General features: G+C 54.0%; 1 protein-coding gene across 1 annotated transcript in view; it reads right to left on the reverse strand.

Moving 5' to 3' along the window:
* Positions 1-11,396, reverse strand: part of GPRC5B (G protein-coupled receptor class C group 5 member B) — a 27,848-nt gene extending 16,452 nt beyond the window's left edge. Inside the window, exon 1 of the mRNA XM_023225012.3 lies at positions 11,212-11,396. The gene's annotated coding sequence lies outside the window, so the exon portion shown is untranslated. The remainder of the gene's footprint in view (positions 1-11,211) is intronic.
* Between the last annotated feature and the right edge of the window lie 1,218 nt (positions 11,397-12,614).

Below are 12,614 nucleotides of genomic sequence, written 5' to 3' on the forward strand. Positions count from 1 at the left end.
AAAAAAAAAAAAAAAAAAAAGAAAGAAAGAAAGAAAGAAAGAAAAGTAAGGGGAAAAAAAATGAAACTTTAAAGAGACAGCCACAGGTCAAGTGCTCCACTAGGAGGATGAGTGGCATGAATTACCCGGTCTCAGCCTCTCGAGGCTAACAGCTAACATTTACTACCAACTAACTTCAGGACAGGAATTGGACACGTCCAGTCCTCACAATACCCTGTGAGATAGCTCCTTTTAGGACCTCCATCTTACAGGTGACAATACAGAGTCTCCAGGAGGTGACAACCTTTGCACAAGGTCACACAACTCAACTCCTGGATGTGACCTCACTCCGAGGGCTCCCAGCATTTCTTCACTTTCTTCTTTCTTTCCTTTTTTTTTCTTTTTTTTTTTTTGAGATGGAGTCTCTCTGTCGCCCAGGTTGGAGTGCAATGGTGCAATCTCGGCTCACTGCAGCCTCCGCCTCCCAGGAGTTCAAACGATTCTCCTGCCTCAGCCTCCTGAGTAGCTGGGATTACAGGCGTGCACCACCACGCCTGGCTAATTTTTTTTGTATTTCTAGTAGAGACAAGGTTTCACCATGTTGGCCAGGCTGGTCTCGAATTCCTGATCTCAAGTGATCCACCCGTCTCGGCCTCTCAGAGTGCCGGGATCCCAGCATTTCAAATGTAGTAAACACAAAAGCAGCTGTCTTCCTTGGTTCCAGGCTGCGTCTCTCCCTCACCTCCCACGCTCGCTCTCTAGAACATCTCTGGAGGATTCCCCGGAGTGCGTCTCTCCCTGAGAAACCTGCAGGATTCTCTCTGCTGCCCTCTCTCTTGCCCATATATGAGCTGGACTCCACACAGCAGCCTCAGTGATGGGCCTAACCCAAGTCTCCTCTTGCCCCTCTGCTCCCTCTTCCTGGCCACTCCTCCTGCCTGTGACGAGCTCAGCTCTGATGCCATCAACTCAGACCTTGGCCAAGGTCACACCCCAGTCTTCCCCACCACAGCCTCTGGTCTAATAGCGTCTGTCATTTTTTGACTGTTTACTTTGTTTCTGCCTTCCCTTCCTCCTGTCCTCCCATCCTCGCTTCCCCCATTGCAAGATGTGGCAGGGCAGGGACGTGGTCTCTCTTGTTCACCAGCAGACAAGAATCCTTCCGTCTTGGCACGACTGACATTTGGGCTGGGTCGTTCTCTGTCATGGGGGACTGTGCGTTGTAGGATGTTTACCAGCATCCCCGGGTTGTACCCACTGGATACCAGTAGCACGTCCCCTCCACCAACTGTGACAACCCAAAATGTCTCTAGACAGTGCCAGATGTCCCCTGGGGAAGCAAAATCGCCTGGATGAGAACCACGGGTGCAGACTGAAGCTCAACACACAGCGCCTGGCATGAAGTAGATGTTTAGTAAATACTGAATGAATGAGAAACAGCAAGGACTGTCCTCTACCTCACAGCTACCAGCTCCTTGCTTTTTTTTTTTTTTTTTTCCTCTAACAGCCCCTTGCTTTTGAAGGGAGCCTGGTCTTTAGGAAAGCCACAGCCTGCACAGCTGGCTGGGCGCTCGTTTCCCAGCATCTCAAGCCAGACTTACTGCCCCAGCTCAGGGGGTTGTGACCACGTGTGGGGTTGTGACCAGCTGCTCTCCCCGGGCTCCAGTATGTCCCTGGGGCTTCCCTAAGTAAATGCGGTATCGACCACCTCACTGTTACAGAGATCCTGTGAGCGTCTCAGATCCTGCCCTGGCTGTGAGGCTTTCCAGTGGCATAAATTATTGATGTTACTGAAGGAAAAGGTGCCTGGGGCTGTCGGGCTCATGTCCTTTGCCTACTGATGAGAGGAGGCAGGCTCGGAATAGAAGGCATCTGGCCAGCATCCCGCCTCAGCATCCTGCTCAGGTACGCTCAGGGGTGAGGATGCACCCCAGGCACTGACGGTCGGCCTGCAATCCAGCACTTATTCGTGGTCCTGCCACATCAGTTGCTGGCGTGCCACCGCAGCTACTTGTGCTTTGTCCACACACCACCTGGGCAGTTATTTACTTCACTTTTGAATCAACGTACTTAAAAGAAAACCAAACACATTCAAGTGTTTATCTCCAGACATTTTAAAATTGCTCATTGAGGCTGGGCGCAGTGACTCATGCCTGTAATCCCAGCGCTTTGGGAGGCTGAGGCAAGAGGATCACTTGAGGACAGCAGTTTGAGACCAGCCTGGCCAACATGGTGAAACCCCTTCTCTACTAAAAATAAAAAAATTAGCTGGGCGTGGTGCCATGTGCCTGTAGTCCCAGCTACTTGGGATGCTGAGGCAGAAGAATCGCTTGAACCTGGGAGGTGGAGGTTTCAGTGCGCCGAGATCTTGTCACTGCACTCCAGCCTGGGCAACAGAGCGAGACTCTGTCTCAATAAATAAATACATAAATAAATAAATATCAAATAAAATTGCTGGTTGATGTACCCTATGTTGCATACCCACTGGGCACATTTCAACCTACCACTCTTTGGATAAACATCCTAACACAATTGCTTGTCATGAGGTCCTAAAAGCACACGAAGGATCAAAATGTAAGAACTGGAGGCGTCAGAGCAAAATGCTAACAGTCCCTTAACCGGTGGAGGGGCCCTGGAGTGGATTCCCCTGAGACACCCCATCAATGGCCAGCTCAGTTAAGAGACTTCTCAGCAAGTTTCAGCAAGCAATGTCCCAAGCAGCCTCTCTAATCCCATCCAGCCCCAGGGTGGCTGGGAGGATGACAGGCAGGAATGTGCTTTGCAGTCCTGACTACCACCGATTCCCCAACCCCTCCTCCCCCTGTAGGCCAGTGGCTCCCAACCAGGTGCAATTTTTACCCCCAGGGACCATTTGGCAATGTCTAGAGACATTTTCAGTTGTCACAACTAGGGAAGGAGATGCAATTGGTATCGGGGTGGAGGCCAGAAATGCTGCTAAACATCCTACATCTGGTGGGACAGCTCCCACCAGAAAGGATTATCCAGCCCTACAGGTCAACTGTGCCCAGGTGGAGCCAGCCTGGTTTAGGCACGTAAAGACAGAATGGATGGGGAAGATGCCACGAAACCAGCGAGGCCCCTCAGCAGCAAGCCTGCACCCTGGGTCTCTTTGCAAGAACTTGGCCTTCTTAAGCTGTTTCCATTCACTCTTGGAGGTGGTTCTCTCTTTTCCAGACCTGGCTGCAAATTGGGACTTTTGTTGCTCCAGCTCCTCCCCATTCCTGCTCAGTCGTGCAACCACAACAGAAAACCTATGCGGAGGACGCCAACACCAAGATAGCGACCAAGCTTCTGAAATGGTGCAGAGTTCTATGGCCCTGGTCCAGGTTTTCAGCTCCTGACTCCTCTCTGAGGTGGGAAATGGATACACTCTTGCTTTCTGTTTTCATCCCTGAGGGTGGAACTCTCTGCTCTTCCGGGACAGCTGTTGTTTTTGCTGCTCAGCATCCGTTTCTCCCATTTCTGGAAAGAGCACCTGATTTTCCCTTGGAGAGCTACCTTGTGTCCGAGCTCCCAGCATGGGCATCTGTCCCAGGCCTGGCCAATCACAGCATTTATGCTACCCTAAGCCACAGTGAGTGGTTCATGGAAAGGCATGTGGCCTGAGCCAGGCCCATGAGAATCCACCCTAGGATTGTTCTAGCACTCACTGGAAGGAGGTCTTCTCTTTCTGCTGGGGTTGAAAAACTATGAGGACAGAGGCCTGAAGCTGGAGAGCACATTTGCCATCACAGGGCGAGAACTTGTCTGAGAGTAAAGCTGTTCTGAGGAAACAGCTATGGGATGGACTACAGTCCTAATACACTGAATGGCTGGATTCATCCATGCCTGAAGCCAGTCTGGTCTATGCAGTTCCAGCAGCCACTTAACTCCCCCTAGCCCCTGCTTTTTTTTTTTTTTTTTTTTTTTGGATTAAGCCACTTTGAGCTGGGTTTCTGTCACTTGACAACAAAGAAGTTTAATATTCCTCCCACATCTTATGGCCCCCTTCTTCCAGGAAGTCCTCCCTACCCAACGTCTAAGCACCTAGATGCAACTAATGGCACCGCTTGTCTCAAGTGGGTCATTATCATTGCCAAGGCTGCCCATGAGGTGACAGCCACCGCACTCCATAGGACAATGTCCAGGCTGTTTGGGGGAGGGGTGTGGCACACTGTCTCACAGACTGACGCTGAGGCAGCTCATCTAGGATTTCTGGGGGATTCAGAAATGCCCCCCAGAGTTTCCTATTGCAGCCAAAGTGACAACAGTAACAACTGGTTAACCCTTACAGTGCTATGTTCTAGGCACTCTGTGTACTTCACGTATATTATTACCTAATGACCTACATTATAATTCTATAAGGTAAGTACTATTACTATCTCCATTTTACAGGAGATAAAACAGGGAGGACAGCAGGCTTGTCCAAGGTCACGCAGCTACAAAGGGGTGAGGCCAGACGCAAACAATTGTACTATTGCTCCTGGGCTTTTACTACACACTAGAGTCCTAGAAGTGCCACTTGCTGAGCCTTTGACTGGCAAGTCAATCAAAGTAGATTCTCCCTGGCCTGGGACAGTGGCTCACACCTGTAATCCCAGCACTCTGGGAGGCCGAGGCAGGCAAATCATTTAAGGACAGAAGTTCGAGACCAGTCTAGCCAACATGGTGAAACCCCTTTTCTACTAAAAATACAAAAATGAGCCAGGCGTGGTGGCACGTGCCTGTGATCCCAGCTACTTGGGAGGCTGAGGCAGGAGAATGACTTGAACCCAGGAGGCGGAGGTTGCAATAAGCTGAGATCACACCACTGCACTCTAGCCTGGGCAACAGAGACTCCATCATAAAAACAAACAAACGAACAAACCCAAAGTAGATTCTCCCTGTCCTTGTCAATACTTTTGATTGTTGTCTTTGTAGCGTGTATCTCAATTTTCAATTATTTGATTTTATTTTTTTGAGCCAGAGTCTCGCTCTGTTGCCCAGGATGGAGTGCAGTGGCATGATCTCGGCTCGCTGCAATCTCTGCCTCCTGGGCTCAAGTGATTCTCCTGCCTCAGCCTCCCAGGTAGCTGGGATCACAGGCGCCTGGCTAATTTTTGTATTTTAGCAGAGACGGGGGTTTTGCCATATTGGCCAGGCTGGTCTCGAACTCCTGACCTCAAGTGATCTGCCTGCCTTGGCCTCCCAAAGTGCTGGGATTACAGGCGAGAGCCACCACACTGGGCCAGATTATTTTATTTGTTGTACTCTTTTGGTCTGTTCCTCACCATTCCCCTCCTCCCCTAACCCCTACCTCATGCCCAGGACCTTGTCATCTTGTTCTGCACCAATTCCCCAGTGCCTGGCACACGGGCAGTGCTCACAATCCAGTTGCCGAATGAATGGATAAATGTGGTCTCCAAACCTCATACCACCCCAAAAGGCTGTGTGTTCTCATTCCCATTTATAAGGAAGAAAACTGCGGGTCTGAGAGGTTTACGTCGAAGTTTGGTTCTTGGGCTGGCAAGAGCAGCAACATGGCCCCGGAGCTCTTTAGAAATGCAGATTCTCGGGGAGTGGGTCCAGCCACCAGTGCTTCCACAAGCACTGTAGGCGATGCTGGGGTGTACTGAGGTTGGATACACAAGGACACGTACAGCAGCGAGAGCCGGAACTCAGAGCACTACCTCCTTCATCACCCCACCCCAGCCCAAGACAAGGCAGGCAATGCCCACAATCCACTGTGCCCCCTGGCAGGTAAGCCCCCATCCTGCTAAATTAGCCACCTGGTGCCTCTCACCCTGAGAGCTGGGCAGCTCTCCAGGAGCCCCAAAAGGAACAATACCAGATTAGAGGTTTTGAGTCAGCCTTGAGGCAGGACTGATTGGGACAGGATGAATATATGGCAACAAACCCGTGGGATGCAAGCGTGCGCGCTTCTCAAAAGGAGTAATGAATAAATGTGAACGAATGCACAAGACTCAGCTCACATACTAATTACCTTTTCTGCCAGCCAGGCTCCTAGAAATGTGACTCACTCAGATGCTCTTAAATATACTGCATCTCTCTGTCACACACACACAAATGCGTGCGCGTGCGTGTGCGCATGCACACGCTCTGCAGAGGGGCCAGAAGCAGCTAGCAGGTGGAGGAACAGCACACTGTCTCCCTCCACGTGCTGGGGCCTGCAGAGGCCAGAACACAGGCAGGCAGGATTCCTTGCATGAGAAGGAAAACAAGGCCTGCCTGGAGGCTATGCCAAGGCCGTACCTAGGTGTGAACTTAGGAATCAGATCTTCCAGTTTCCGATAATGTCCCCACACCACCTGCTAGCATCTTGTGACTCTGGGCAGCTGCCATAAGGTGCCTCATCTGCAAAACAAAGGTGATAACAGTGTCTACCCCATGGGGTTGCGGTGATGGTTAAAATAATTAGGGTTTAGGACAGCAGTTAACGGGGTAAGCAGTTTATATAAGGTGTCTATTAAATACATTAAAAAGGCCAAGCACGGTGGCTCACACCTGTAATCCCAGCACTTTGGGAGGCCCAAGGCAGGCAAATCACTTGAGTCCAGGAGTTGGAGACCAGCCTGGGCAACACAGTGAAACCCTGTCTCTATAAAAATTCAAAAACTAGCCAGGTGTGGTGGTGTGTGCCTGTAATCCCAGCTACTCAGGAGGCTAAGGTGGGAGGATCACTTGAACCTAAGAGTTTGAGCTGCAGTGAGCCATGACTGAGCCACTTCATTCCAGCCTAGGTGACAGCATAAAGACAGCTCAAAATATAATAATAATCAAATACAATACGTAGAGAAAAAAGATTGGCAAACGCTCTCTTGTCTGCGGTGGTGAGCGCTTTCATTTTTCTAGAAGGGGCAGTTGCCATGGAGATGGTGTTGTAACAAGGTGGCTCGCCTAGGTATTTGTCCACTGCTGGCTTCCAAGCTCATGCCCGTAATCCCAGCACTCTGGGAGGCTGAGGTGGGAGACTGCTTGAGGCAGGAGTTCGAGACCAGCCTGGGCAACATAGCAAGACTCTGTCTCTGTTATAAATAAAATAAAATAAAAAAAAAGAGTGTGTTGTCATGAGGTTACTGGTTTAGGTTTTTGTCCATTGCTGGCTTCTAGCCTCCCCCATCACACCAACCAAAGAGGTCCCTGAGGTGGTGTGAAGGGGAGATGCTCTTGGAGTGGTTGGCCCTGGGGACTCCCACACTCTTCTGCCACCTGCAGCAGGTGCTCTAAGTGAGAGCCTCGCTGTGGAGGTAGAACCCAGGCCAGAGGACCTTGGGGTGCCCTGAAACCAGGCGTCTCTCTTGCAGAGTCAGAGCAGACACCAGCCATTCTCTTGGGAACCAGCATCCCCATCTTCCCTTTCACCCATGGGAAAGGAGACATGAAATGTACAAAACCGTTCTAGAACATTCTTACTGGCCTTGCCCCAGCTGCTACCAGCATGGCTGCACCCTGGATCCCCCTGACCCCAGCCACGTCCCCTCCCAGTGTCTTAGCAGGTCAGTGGCATCTTAACCTACCTTCTCTAAAGATGGCGGTAGGCACTGGAACACAGAAGGGAAAGACAAAATGAGTAGGTGGGGTGGGAATGGATTTCCAAGCCCTGTGCATATGTAACAGTTCAGTGCCCAGTACCCACATGAATACGGGTACACAGTTCACGCTCCCACCAGGCTGAAAGGTCTCAGTGGGAGGGAGGCCAGAAGAGGGGAGTCAGAACTATGTGACACTGGGCATTACTTAACCTCTGTGAACCTCAGTCTCTTCATCTGTAAAATGGGAATAATGATAGCGCTGCTTTACAAGGCTGGTGTGAGAAGTATGTGAAAAATACTCAGTCTGGGCCGGGCATGATGGCTCACACCTATAATCCCAGCTCTATAGGAGGCAGGAGATTGCTTGAGGAAGGGAGTTCAAGACCAGCCTGGGCAACATAGCAAGACTGTCTCTATTATACATAAAATAAGAAAAGAAAAGTCAGGTTTGGTGCCTGACACAGAGGAAGCAACAGCTTTTTAGTGAATTGCTTGTTAAAAATTCAATCATGGCCAGCTGCGGTGGCTCATGCCTGTAATCCTAGCACTTTGGGAGGCTGGGGTGGGCGGATCACTTGAGGACAGGAGTTTGAAACCAGCCTGGCCAACATGGTGAAACCCTGTCTCTGGTGCACACCTGTAATCCCAGATACTCGGGAGGTTGAGGCAGGAGAATCTCTTGAAATGGGGAGGCGGAGTTAGCAGTGAGCTGAGATTGCGCCACTGCACTCCAGCCTGGGTGACAGAGTTAAACTGTCTCAAAAAAGAAAAGACAATCATGATTCTCATTTTCCTGTAGGGAAAATGAAGGCAGAGACATCAGAAAAATTGGCCAGAGGCTCACTGGAATATACAGGCTGGCCTGGGACTAGAACCCATTTCTCCCAGCTCCTGACCTCAAGGCGTTTCTGCTGCAGCCCTGTTCTGAAGCCCCCACATATGACAGAGGCCCAGGACAGGGCTGCAGAGCCAGTCTCCCCATGCACCCCAGCATCACAGTCTGTCCCAGCTCACTCCTGCTGGAGCCTCTGATCCATTTCCTGCTCTGCAGGATTAAACTGTTACAAGGTTTCCTGACTTTAAGCTCTTTCCCAGACCGCAATTCTCACCCTCTGATATCTTTTCCAAGTTACAGGTTCTCCTAATCTTCATTTCCCAATGCTGACTAGACCACTGGCCCATTTGAGGGCTCTCAAATTAGAAAATCCTCATAGGTTAGTAAACAGGGTTGCAAGAACACAAGCTCTGTGATCCATGAATATGCAAAGCAGCTCCAGTCCTGTAAATAAAAGCAATCATTTAAATGCAAATTGCATCCTTGGCTGCCCGATCCACGGTGGTTGGTTCCTCTCAGGCTGTAATTCCGAGAAGAAAATGTGACTAACTCGGAACCCCCAGGAAGCTCTGGGAGAAAGTGCTTATGGGGCCGTGGGCTCCGGGCGGCTCAGTTAGGGTGGATAAAAACTGTTTCAAAGTAGGGAGTGGATTTTAAAACCTGAGCTGCTCCTCCGGTTGGCTTGCAGTGGCTGGCTAGGCTCAAAGCCGTCCCCCAAGGCTGGACAGAGCCCCTTGGAGGCTCCCAGCGTCTCTCTCTCCCCATGGGCAGAATGGAAAGGGGGACTATTTTCCATCTTGTCAACCTCAGGGGAGCTTCTACAAATGAGATCCCATGGCCTCCCGCTCAAAACCCTAAGAGGGTTCACTGGTCCAAACGAAATAAACCCTAAACTCCTTTCCATGGCCCAAGAGATCGTGATCTGGCTGGTCCCCACCATTCCCCTATCCCCACCCCCAAATCTGCCTACAGCTCCAGCCACAATGGCCTTTGTTCAGTTCCTCTAAGCTCATTCCCACCTCCAACCTTTTGCACGCACAGTGCCTTCCTCCTGGTTCAGTCTTCCCGCTAGACCTCCCCAGCGGCGCGCCCCTCTTTTAGCTGGGCTCCACTCAAATGTCACTCCGCGAACAGTCTTCTCAGGTACATACACCCCGTCACCTTCTTTTACATCACCCCATCTTATTTTCCTGGCCGTCCTTATCCCAATCGGATTTCATATCCATTTGCTATGGGTTTGTTTAATGTTTGCCCACTCACCTCCCCAGCCCCGGGAGAGGAGGGGTCTTGTCCGTTTTATACAAGGCACCCAGTTCTGTCCCTGGCATGTTTCTTGAAATAACATATTAATCCAATAAAGATTCTGAGTTTATCTTTCTAACAAAACTGCCTGTCTTGCTGCCTGTGCCCCAAATGGCGGCTCCTTCCCCCTGGAATCTCCTTCCCTTCCCAACTCAGCTGACCCCTTTCCAGGCTTAGAGCAGGGAGCAGATAGGAAGCTGTTCACTCCACAGTCTTAGATACCAAACTGGCCGGGAGGGCTTCCAAACGACAGATGCCAATTTGCATTCTATTTACATGTCATTTGCATGCAGTTTAACTCAAAGCCTGGATCCTCCGCAAGCCTCGAGTCCCCACCGAAGAAACTTCTGAATTAAGAAGGTTCCTTGGCTGAAGTGCCGGGGTTTTTGTGCCAGATCCCTCCCCCACTTCTCTTGTCTTTGCGGGACCCCCAGGGCTTTCTGGGCTCCGTTCAGGTGCCCCCCGGCCTGGTGCAGTTGGGCGGCCAATGTGGCGCGTGGGCTGGGGCCCCAGGCGGGGACGCCGCTGCCCGCCACACTCCAGGGGCCTTTGTCCGCGCTCCAAGGAGCCGCCCCCTTAGCGAACGGGGGACGGAAAGGGGGAACTGGCTAGGCCTGAGTGTGACAGAGCAAGGACTGAGGAGTGAACCCGCTGCACGGGGGAGACTCCTAGGGCAAGGTGGTTGGCCCCCTCCCAGGCTGTTTAACCTGCTGCCTGGTGCCAAGGCGGGTGCGGGCTCCTCCAGCGCCCTCCCTTTCCGGCCCAAGCCCTAGGGACCCCGGGATGTGTGGGGTCCTCGTGGGGCTGGAATCCTGTGTCCCCCAAGGAGAGGGGACAGAGCAGAGGTCTAGTCCTTATCCCCAGCCTAGCCGCTTCTCCCAGAGGCCCAAGTGCCCCCAGTCTGGAAGGGAAACGCCACTCCCCCCGCCGCGCCATTGTATGCAGCCGCCCCCTCCTTCCCACCCCTCCCGGTCATTCGTCCCCAGCCCAGGTCTCAGCTCTGCCCTCTTCCCCCGCCATGTCCCCCCCTCCCCTTGCTGAGTAATGCGCACTCAAGCCGGCTAAGGGCTTGACCCCCAGCCCCCGCGACAGGTGCTGCTGTTCACCCACAAAGTCCAGCCCTTGTGCCCCCGGCTGCGTCTGCCCAGTCCACAGTCAGCCCCCCCACGCGGTCCCAGGACCAGCCCGCAGCTCCTCACACACCGCGAGTCACTAGGACATGGCTGGGTTCCTTTACGCTCCCCAGCTGCCCTTCACCTGTGGTCGCCCCCAGACCCTCCTGGGAGACTTGGATCTCTACCTGATCCGGGCACAGTCCCCCTCTCCCCGTAAAGGTCCCCAGGCCCTCCCCTCTCCCGCCCAGCCCTCTACGGCTCCGCTCCCGACGCACCGTGGTTCCCCTCGCCCAGATCCCACATCTCCCAATGAACTCCCTGGCTGGGGTTGGGGGGCCGCTTAGAAAAACACAAGAAGCAGACCCCCCAATCCCCCCAGATCCACGGCGGGAAAAGTTTCTGGGGTCCCCACAGCGTCCTCCACCGCATCGGCGCAGCTCGCACTCACCTACCCCCGCGGCCCCGCAGCGCCAACGCTCCAGCTGGCCCTCGGCCCGAGTCACATCTCTGCAGCGCGGCCGCGGCCCCCGCTCCACGCACGCCCGCCTGCGGGTCCAGCTTCACTGCAGCGCCTGCCAGAGTCTCTGCCGCGCGAGGCGCCCCCTGGCCCGGCCCGCGCTGCTGCAGCGGCCGCGGCCCCGCCCCCGCCCCTCGCCCGGCCCCGCCCCCGGGCCTCCGAGCCCCACCCCCAGTCCCAATCGTGGTTCCGCGCCGGGCTAGGCGCCGTCTGCATGCACCCTCGGAGCCCAAGCTCGTGGCTTCAGGCCCGGATCGCTGAGACGATCCCCCCCCCCCCCACCTCCAGTGTCCCCAATTCGGGGACATTCCCCCCACAACCACAGTGCGCCCAGAAACAATCCAGACGAGCCGGGCAGCTCCCCAGGGTACATCCATTTGCGGGAACACCAGTCCCCTAGCCAATACACTTACCGAAGGGTATCGCGACCGAGGGGTACCGAGGGGTCCCAGCGCAGGAGCCTTCCTGCCCCCAGGCCACACTCCAAGGTGGGTTCACAAGCAGTAACTTCCCCGAAACACACCAGCACCAGGTCCAGGACGCAGAGGATCGATCCCGCCGGGTGCGCTTCGAAGTCGCCAACACCCCGGTATGCACCTAGGGGCACACACACCGCTAGGCCTCCTCTAGGCAGGTTCCTCCTGGACACACTCTTCTCTCTCCTCACTGCCCACCTCCCAGGTGTCCTTGTCCCTTTACGCACACTGAGTCTAACACCCGCGTCCTTCGCCCCTCCAAACACACACGTCCACACGGTGCACCCCTCACGTGGGTCCCTACGCAGGATGGTCACCACCCCTACCGCACACATCACCCACGTACGCACACGTCCACCGCCCTTCAGGGCTCACATACTCAGTGGCTCGGGCCACTGGCTGTGCGCTCCGCAGACGCTCAGGGCACAGCCCGGACGCGTGTCCGCTGGGCGGCCGTGGGACCTGCTTGAAGGAGGGGTCCGGGGCAGCCTTCCGCCTCGGCACTGAGTCCCCCTCACCCGTCCTAGTTCACAGGCCTCTCCGAAGTCGGCATTGCTTCGATCAGGCCTGGGAGCTGTGCTCCGGCACCCCACATAGGGCTGGTTCCCTGGGTGACCTTCAGACCAGCAAACCCAAGCAGTCTCAGGTGTGACCCCCCTGCCAAAGCCAGAAACAGACCTTTGAGCAGCATCCCTTCCCCGCACTCCAGATTCTCAGGGTGAGATTTCCTTTTCCCCTCCGCAGGCCCCCACCCCGTCCCCGCCCCCGTCGCCGCAACCATCCCAGCCACATAAGATACCAAAGGGAGAGGACGGACCCCTGCTCCCCTCTCCCGGGGGCTGCAGGAAGGTGAGATGC

Source organism: Piliocolobus tephrosceles, chromosome 17 (genome assembly GCF_002776525.5).
Source record: "Piliocolobus tephrosceles isolate RC106 chromosome 17, ASM277652v3, whole genome shotgun sequence".
Taxonomy (NCBI): Eukaryota; Metazoa; Chordata; class Mammalia; order Primates; family Cercopithecidae; genus Piliocolobus; species Piliocolobus tephrosceles.